General features: G+C 50.5%; 1 pseudogene across 1 annotated transcript; it reads right to left on the reverse strand.

Annotated features, from left to right (window-relative positions):
* Window positions 1-603: 603 nt before the first annotated feature.
* On the reverse strand, window positions 604-3,627 carry LOC309662261 (thioredoxin, mitochondrial pseudogene; annotated as a pseudogene). The gene is made up of 2 exons: window positions 3,589-3,627; window positions 604-1,839 (listed from the first exon to the last, which is right to left on the reverse strand). The product of its transcript is annotated as a thioredoxin, mitochondrial pseudogene (transcript).
* Between the last annotated feature and the right edge of the window lie 6,239 nt (window positions 3,628-9,866).

Genomic DNA, 9,866 nt, shown 5'->3' on the forward strand with positions numbered 1-9,866 from the left:
TTACTAACTAAAGTCCATAGTTTGCATTAGGATTCGCTCTTTGTGTTATACAGTTCCGTAGGTTTTGACAAATAATGTCATGTATCCATCAATACGGTATCCTACAGAATAGTTTCACTGCCTTAAATATCTCCTGTGTTTCACCTAATCATCACTTCCTCACCCCGCCTTGACCCTTGACCCCTGACTATCACATCTTTTTACTTTCTTTCCCAGAATGTCATATCGTTGGAGTCATTCAGTATGCAGCCTTTTCAGATTGGCTTCTTTTATTTAGCAATATGCACTTAAGGTTCCTTCGTGTCTTTTCATGGCTTGATAACTCATTTCTTTTTTTTTTTTTAATATCCTCTTTTTTTTAGAAGAAGAAATTACAAATAACAAAACATTAGCAAAATGAGTAGAAAGTACAGCGACTTCTCATATACTCCCCCTGCCCTCACATATGCACAGCCTTCCCCATCATCAACATCCCACACCAGAGTGGTACATTTGTTACAATAAATGGACCTACATTGACACATCGTTATCACCAACGACCGTGGATTGTATTAGGGTCTGCTGTTGGTACTGTATTCTATGGGTTGTTTTTGTTTTGTAATTAATTAATTAATTTATTTATGGCTGTGTTGGGTCTTCGTTTCTGTGCGAGGGCTTTGTCTAGTTGCGGCAAGCGGGGGCCACTCTTCATCGCGGTGCGCGGGCCTCTCACTATCGCGGCCTCTCTTGTTGTGGAGCACAGGCTCCAGATGCGCAGGCTCAGTAATTGTGGCTCACGGGCCCAGTTGCTCCGCGGCATGTGGGATCTTCCCAGACCAGGGCTCAAACCCGTGTCCCCTGCATTAGCAGGCAGATTCTCAACCACTGCGCCACCAGGGAAGCCCTGGGTTTCTTTTTTGCTTCTTCTGTTTTTTTTTTTTTTTTTTTTTTTTTACAAAACAGCAGCAGGAAAGAAAAATGCAGGAGGCAGATGAGCCAGGCACCGGGGTTCAGATCAGAAGGGAGCAGGGAGACCAAGCTGTTACTGCAGGCTGGCCCCGGGACTCTGTCCCAGCATCCTGGGAGCACGGCAACAAGCCCTAGAAGGAGCAGAGAGTGGGTGAGGAGACGGCTGTCCCAGCTCGGTGGCGGCACCGCTCCTTGGGCGGCCACCCTGGCGGTCAGCCAGGTTGGGAGCACTTGAGGCTCCTGTGTTTGGAGGCCTGGTCTCCAAAGCACGGACCCACAGGGGCCAGGCAGAGGAAGGAGGTAGGAAGGGCCGGCACAGAAGGGCTATGAGTTCTATCTGGGTCCCCCGGGACCACGGGGCCCAGGTGGGCAGGGGCAGTCAGGACGCTTCCCTGCTTGTCAGACAATCAGCTTCTTCAGGAAGGCCTCCAGCTGGTCCTCATCCTTGATGCCCACAAACTTGTCCACCACATCCCCATTCTTGATGGCCAGCACGGTGGGCACAGCTGATACCTCATACTCTATGGCGAGGTCTGTGTGGTCATCAATATCCGCCTTGGCCATCACCACCTTTCCATGCTGCTTGGCCACCACCTTCTCTAACCTTGGCCCCAGGATCTTGCAGGGACCACATCACTGTGCATGGAAATCCACAACCACTGGTGTCTCACTGTTGACAACTCAGTCTTGAAAGTCTGGTCCATCCTGGATGTTAAAGGTCATTGTACAGACTCTGGTGGTGTATATTGACTGGGCTTGGCTGGGTGTTACTGTCAGGTTATTAGGACTGCGCTGTGGGGTCTGCAGGGCCCTGGAGGCAAGGGGCGCCCACTGACTCTGAGAGGGCTTCCTGCAGATTATGGAGGCCAGGAACCTCCCCAGGAGAAGTCGCTAAGCCATCTCCCTGCAGCGAGAGCAGAGGGGTGCACAACGCGGCCCTCCCCACCGGTCAAGGGCACTTCTGTTCCCTATTCATTTCTTTACTCACTGCCTGCCATCCAGCTTGCACACATCCCCAGTCACCCAGTTGCCGCAGCCAATGGTATTTGTAGCTTTCCTGCCCCACGGACAACACTGGACAATTGCGAATGGAGCATCTACTGGCCAGGTACTGTGCTAGGTGCTCTGCTCCAGAAATGAGAAGCAGATGTGATCCCTACCCTCATGGGACTCACGTGATCAGTCATTCCTAATTAATACTCAGGTCCCTTGATTGCCACTGCTCCCTTTGGCAGGTTTACTTAAATGCCACTTAAATCTCCCTATTTTTGAAGACCTCTTCTTTCCTTCCCTTCCTTCTCTTCCTTCCTTCTTGCTTTCCTTCTTCCCCTCCTTCCTTCCTTCTTTCCTTCCTTCCTTTCTTCCTTTCCTTATTATACATGTCTTCTCAAGGCAATCACTTCTATACCTACAGCTTCAATTACTTTGTGTATACTCTAATGACAACACAATTTTAAATGTTGTTTTCATTTACCAGTTTTTTGTTGTTGTTGTTTTTCTTTTTTGGTTTATTCCTAGGTATTTTATTCTTTTTGTTGCAATGGTAAATGGGAGTGTTTCCATAATTTCTCTTTCAGATTTTTCATCATTAGTGTATAGGAATGCAAGAGATTTCTGTGCATTCATTTTGTATCCTGCAGCGTTACCATATTCATTAATTAGCTCTAGCAGTTTTCTGGTGGCAGTTTTAGGATTCTCTATGTATAGCATCATGTCTTCTGCAAACAGTGACAGTTTTTTTTTTCTTTTTTTTTTAATTGTTTTAGCTGCTCAAATGAGTTGCATCATTTTTTTTGTTTTTTTTAAAACTTTATTTATTTACTTATTTTTGGATGTGTTGGGTCTTCGTTTCTGCGCAAGGGCTCTCTCTAGTTGTGGCAAGCGGGGGCCACTCTTCATTGCGGTGCGCAGGCCTCTCACCATCGTGGCCTCTTTTGTTGTGGAGCACAGGCTCCAGACGCGCAGGCTCAGCAATTGTGGCTCACGGGCCTAGTCGCTCCGCGGCATGTGGGATCTTCCCATACCAGGGCTCGAACCCGCGTGCCCTGCATTGGCAGGCATATTCTCAACCACTACGCCACCAGGGAAGCCCAACAGTGACAGTTTTACTTCTTCTTTTCCAATTTGTATTCCTTTTATTTCTTTTTCTTCTCTGATTGCCGTGGCTAGGACTTCCAGAACTATGTTGAATAATAGTGGTGAGAGTGGACATCCTTGTCTCATTCCTGATCTTAGAGGAAATGCTTTCAGTTTTGCACCATTGAGAATGATGTTTGCTGTGGGTTTGTCATATATGGCCTTTATTATGTTGAGGTAGGTTCCCTCTATGCCCACTTTCTGGAGAGTTTTTATCATAAATGGGTGTTGAATTTTGTCAAAATAAACACTCTTCATCGCGGTGCGTGGGCCTCTCACTATCGCGGCCTCTCTTGTTGTGGAGCACAGGCTGCAGACGCGCAGGCTCAGCAATTGTGGCTCACGGGCCTAGTCGCTCCGCGGCATGTGGGATCTTCCCAGACCAGGGCTCGAACCCGTGTCCCCTGCATTGGCAGGCAGATTCTCAACCACTGCGCCACCAGGGAAGCACGTATTACTCATCTGGATGAGTAAGTTTTTGGCATCCCCTTAAAGTCATCTCACTCTAGGGTCCCGGCCCATGAGCCATGGGAGGGGGTCCATGGTGGTGGCATGGATGAGTCTAGGTAGGCAGAAGGGCCATAGAGAGTCATGGGATGCAGCTTGCACTTCCTCCCTTGGCAGGAAGGTCCCAGGGAGAGATTGCAGGGGGTCCATGAACATGGATGGGGAAAACCTCTGCAGTTAACCCAAATTGAGCATTTCTGACAACTATGACTATAGAGGAGATGACAGTAGCATTAACTGTATCTTTGATTTGTTACCAATTTGTCACCAAGAGAAGTCTGATGTATTTTCAGAGCAGGTTAGAGTTGAAGCAGATTTTATTTGTACCCACCACTACTTTGAAATGACAGAAGTTATTAGTACCACCTCTAGAGCTTATGATTGGAAGTACTGAGAAAGAAGCACATGTATTATGACATTGGAATTTCTTTTTTTAATTTAACTATATTTTTACAGAATCGAGTTTCCTTGTAATCTTATGTATATTATTTTATGTATTTATGCAGTGGTAATCAATATAGTCAGTAACTTGCCAAAGAAGGTCTGGGGCGTAGAAGTGCTTACAAACCCCCTCCTCTCAATCCTTTAACCTCTTGGGCCAAGTCTTTTACTCTGAGCACTGGAGATAAAAATCCCTGCCCTCCAGTATTACTGGGAGGATCAAATTCGACACTGTGCACGAACATCCCCATGCCCAATGTGAGGTGTTTTCAGTATTCAAAGGATGTGAACTGAATGTGACATTCCAAATAGAAAAGAAACAGCAATAACTCACATGCATTTGCTGCTCGTGCTGCCATAACAAAGCACCGAAGATTGGGTGGTTTAAATAACAGAAATTTATTAGGACTTCCCTGGCGGTCCAGCGGTTAAGACTCTGCACTCCCAATGCAGGTGGCACGGGGTCGATCCCTGATCGGGGAGCTAAGATCCTGCACTCGGCGTAGCCAAAAAGAATGAGAAACAAACAGAACTTATTTTCTCACAGTCTTGGAGGCTGGAAGTTCAAGTCAAGGTGTCGGCAGGGTGGGTTTCTCCCGAGTCCTCCCTCCTTGCTGTGTCTTCACACGGTCTTCCCTCTGTGCATGTCTGTGTCCCAGTCTCCTCTTCTTATAAGGACACCAGTCAGATTGGATAAGGAAGGGTCACCCTAATGACTGCATTTGATTTATTTACTACTTTAAAGGCTGTCTTTCCAAAAATAGTCGCATGCTAAGGTGCTGGGGGTTAGGACTTCAACATATGAATTTGAGGCGGGAGACACAATTCATTCTATCTTGAAAAAAAGACTGGATGCCTACCCAGGTCAAGGGGAGCAGAAGGGGCGACCACCCACCTCATCTCGCATCCACGGCAGGCAGGTGATGGAAATCTCTGTCCTCACTCCTGTTTACTTCTCCAAGTGCGTTCACCACGTGCTACCACCTGATACAACCATCTCCCTTTGTAGTTTCGGTTCCAGTCTCCCTGAGGAAAAGTAGAAGCAAGCCCCAAAGCAAACCTCGGCCAGAGGGTTGTAAGTGAAGTTGGCGAGCATACCCCTCTTCTTTGTTTCATTCGAGAAGCTTGTGGCAGATGCTTCCTCACAGCTGAGACATGCTCTGCAAACATCACCGAGAGGCCACTGCGGCATGGAGCACACGACTCCTGGACTCTCAGGCCTTTCTGAGTAGGCCAGTCATGCAAACAAATATTGGCCTATGTGTTAGGAGCCGTAGAACATCAGATGAAATTACATATTGGATTCCATGAAAACTGGGCAGTAATTCTCACGAGAAGTTTAACACCTCTTCCTACTGTCTTTTTTTTTTTTTTTTTTAAATAATAGACTTTTTTTTAAAGAGCAGTTTTAGATGTACAGAACGGTTTAGCATATAGTACAGAGAGTTCCCAATTTTCCTCCTCCCACACACCATTTCCAGTGTTAACATCTTTTGTGTAACAGTAGTACATTTGTTACAATGAATGAATCAATATTGATAAAATCCACAGCTGACATTGGAGTTCACTTCCGTTTCGGTACAGGTCTACCTGTTTGGACAAATGCAAAATGTCATGTATCTGCCACTACAGTATCATGCAGAATCCATTGACTGCCCTGAAAATCCCTTGTGTTCCCCATATGCGTCCCTTCTTTCCCATCCCCAGAACCCCTGGCAACCACTGATCTTTTCAGTTTTGCCTTTTCTAGAATGCCGTAGAGTTGGACTCATACAGTATGTAGACTTTTCAGATTGGCCTCTTTCACTTAGTGATAGGCATTTAAAGTTCCTCCTTGTCTTCCCATGCCTTGATAGCTCATTTCTTTTTATTGCAGAATGATATTCTATTGTGTGGATGTGCCACAGTTTGTTTATCCATTCACCTACTGAGGACCATCTTGGTTGCTTTCGGTGTTTGGTGAGTAAAACTGTTGAACATTCCTGTGCGGGTTTTTGTGCAGACATAAGTTTTCAACTTAGTTGGGTAAACACCTAGGAGCATGGTTGCTGGATCGTATGTTTTGCTTTGTAAGAGACTGCCAAACTGTCTTCCAAAGTGGTCTTACGTTTCGCATTCCCACCAGCAACGCGGAAGAGTTCCTGTTGCTCAGCACCCTGTTAGCATTTGATTTTTTGCCGAGCTGCGTGGCTTGTGGGATCTTAGTCCCAAGACCAGGGACAGAACACAGCCCTGGCAATGAAAGCGCCAAGTCCTAACCCCTGAATTGCCAGGGAATTCCCCATATTTTGTCTTAATGTGCGTTTTCATTGTGATATGTGATATTCTGCATCTTTTCATATGCTTGTTTGCCATCTGTATATCTCTTTGGTGAGTTTTTTTTTCCCAGATCTTTTGCCCATTTTTATTCTGTATTGTTTTCTTATTGTTGAGTTTTGAGAGTTCTTTGCATATTTTGGATATAATCCTTTATCAGATATGGATTTTGCAAATATATCTCCCAGTCTGTGGTTTGTCTTTTCATTAACAGTGTCTTTTGCAGAGCAGAAGTTTTTAATTTCAGTAAGTCCAATTCATCAGTTTTTTTTTGTTCACGGATCATGTTTTTGGTGTTGTATCTAAAAACTCACTGCTAAACCCAAGGTCGTCTAGATTTTCTCCTACATTATCTTCTAGGAGTTTTATGTTTTTGCTTTTGACTTTTAGGCCCATGATCAATTTTAAGTTAGTTTCCGTGAAAAGCCTTGAGGTCTGGGCTAGATTAATTTTTTTGTTTGTTTTGTCTATGGATGTCTGTTGTTCCAGCACCATTTGTTAAAAAGGATATTCTTTCTCCATTGAAATACCTTTGCTCTTTTGTCAAAAATTAGTTGACTATATTTGTGTGGGTTCCTGCTGCCTTTTTATTAAACATTTGGCTACTGTTTAGGGGGAATACTGATAGCATTTGTTGCGAGCGGATTCTTGTATTCCAGCCCCCTGCAGTCAGCAACCAAAAATACTTGTTTGGAATATAGATATTGTGCAGTGGATACCTGTGTAGATCGTTGCTGCTCACGGCCTCCAAATTAACCTTTATACTTTTGTCAGAACGCACTAGCTCCTTTCCTGCTCTACTTTAATGTGCTTTTTCTCCTCTTTTCTTACACCATTCGAAAAATCTGCAAAACAGATGAAATAAAATAGTCTAATTTAACACGTTCCTACCACCCGTCTAGCATTCAGAAGGTGGAATTTCTCGGTGTTATTAGGATAAATGTAGGGGGTCGCGTTTCCTGTCTGAGGTCTTACAGAGTCCCTGGGGGCTCCTAGGAGTCTGTGGTAAAAGTGCTCGACTCCTTACTTGCAAGAAGATCGTTGGGATTATTGGGACACGATCAAACAGGCAAGATGGATTCCAAGCTCCCTCGCATTGTTAGCTACGGAAGACCAGCTGTAAAAAAAGTGGTCACACCGGGTCCTAGTTTGGAAGCGAGGATTTCCACCACTTTCTCATACTTTAAATGATTGGCGTCTGCCAAGTAATCAAAACATACCAAGGAACCTTTTCATGGTGTTCAGTTCGGAATTTCCAAGCGGCTAAGGACAAGCACGGCTGGCAAGCCAGAGGGCCAGTTTGGCTGCGCGGCTACTCGAGAGTGTGCGGTAGCCGGGGGCCGTGTCCCAGTAAAGGCGAGAGCTGTAATGCTGTCAACTTGTTATTTACTTTCCAAATCTGAATGACTGAGCAAGGCGAAAGGAGAATCAATCAACCACAATGTGACCCTACAGGCGGAAAAAACGCAGCGCTCCCATCAGCAGGCGGTGGGGGAAGGGAAGCACGTGTAACCCGGGCAGGGTTGCATCAGGAGCTCGCTCGGGTTTTCTGTTGCCCCCCTGGTTTTTCGATTGCCTGTTAATACCTCAGCATCAGTCCTCACGAGCCCAGGGAGCCCGGGAGCAACGACGGGCAAGCTCAAGGGAAGGTCCCACCACGTCCTTTTGGGGGGCCTTGAATGGCAACTGATACAAAATAAGGCAAAATCTATTCTGCTGATTCACAATTATGGAGACTGTGTAAGTGTATCTTTTATTGATGTGCTCTAATAATAATGTGCAGCAACCGTCGTTTTACATCACTGACGTTTCACAGCAATATTTGGCAGCATAATTTTTAGTCTGCCTTTTTGATGGAGGACCAGCCCCTTAAACACTCACTTCGGGCCCCCTCTCTGCACAACCAGTACAGCAAATGGCCCGGTGTCCCAGCAAGGAGCAAGTGAGGTGCCAGTGTAAAACGCTGAGTGTGTACTGGGCTCTTGGGGCGAAGCTCCTTATACGCCAAAGGGAGGGGCAAACTTATTCTAAAATATTCGGCAAAGCAGACACCCAAGGTGCCGGCGGGTGGGTGCAGATGTTTGTTTAAGTGAACTCAGGCCTCGAGTGGGGGGCAGTTGTCGCCAAGCAGGAGGGGAGGCAGGAGCGCTGGGGCCTCGGGTTCACCAGAGCTGGGCCGAGCGAGCTGCGGCAACCTTAGCACTTGGCCGGGGCCCGAGGCCCGACGCCTCCGGGCGGGGGCGGGGGTGAGAAGGCCCGAGCGCCCGGCTTCTTCCCCCTGCCCCCGCCGGGAGCCTCCACCCCGCTGGGCCCGAGTTTCTTTCTCCCCACGCACTGCCGGCTCTTCACTGGAGGCATTTTGCAAAGGTCGAGGCTCCCCCCTGGGCCCCCACTTTTCCGGGGAGGGGAGGAGACCATTGGGGTGCCCTGCCGGCCGCCGATTTTGAGGGAGCGGCGTCCTCAGGCAGGTTGCAGGGGTTCTGCTAGGGCAGCTGGGCGGCTGCTTCTTGGAGGTGGGGGAGGGTAACAGAGCGGTGGCCCGGTTCCCCCCTCCCCTGGAAACCGCGGTGCTGGTGACCGGGCTCCTGTCCCCTCCTGGCTGGGTCCGGGCCTGGGACGGGGTGGGCACAGGCCTGCGTCTCCTTCCGCCCGCATGGAGGCCACGAGGAAGGGACGGGGTTCGGATACACTAGGGAGACCCGGGTTCCCTTCAGCCACCCCGGGCGCGGCGGGGAGAGCAGAGTCAGGGGTGAGGGACGGGGGAGGGTTGCAGGTTCCCCCGCCGTGGGGACGGGGCGGCTCAGGACGCGAGTCTTCCCTGGAGCCCTGGGGGAGGGGCTGTGTTGGGGGCGGACTCTCCCCCTCTTGGTTGTGGGGGAGGGCAGGCCTGGTGGCCTCACCCTCCGTGGGGGAGGGACCGGCTTGGGACGCGCCCCTCCCCCCCGGGCGTGTGGGTGGGGGGTGTGTCGGGGGGGGGGAGGACCCGGGCTCCCGTTCCCCGGCGGTGGGGGAGGGTGCGGGCTGGGGGCCGTGGGGGGAGGGGCCGGCCCGGCGGCGGAGGCGGCCTCCCTGGCAGTCCTCCCGGCCGGGGTCGGCGCGCTGGCGGCCGCTCCCCCCGGAGGTCACTGCCCGTGCGGGTCCCTCCTGCCGTCCCGCCCTCTGCCGCCGCCACCGCTCTCGCCCCAGCCCCCCCCATCCCCCCGCACTCTCTGCGCTCGGGAGCGAGGTGGCGCCAGCGCCGCCGCCCCGCCGCCGCCGCCGCCGCCGCCCCGCCGCCGCCCCGCCGCCGCCGCCGCCGCCGCCCCGACGCCGCCGCCGCCCCGCCGCCGCCGCCGCCGCCGCCCCGCCGCCGCCGCCGCCGCCGCCGCCGCCCCGCCGCCGCCGCCGCCGCCGCCGCCGCCGCCGCCGCCCCGCCGCCGCCGCCGCCGCCGCCGCCGCCGCCGCCGCCGCCGCCCCCTCGGCCGCCATTCGGCCGCCATTCGGCCGCCATTCGGCCGCCATTCGGCCGCCATTCGGCC

This window comes from Balaenoptera physalus (assembly GCF_965194825.1).
Source record: "Balaenoptera physalus genome assembly, chromosome: 6".
Classification (NCBI taxonomy): Eukaryota; Metazoa; Chordata; class Mammalia; order Artiodactyla; family Balaenopteridae; genus Balaenoptera; species Balaenoptera physalus.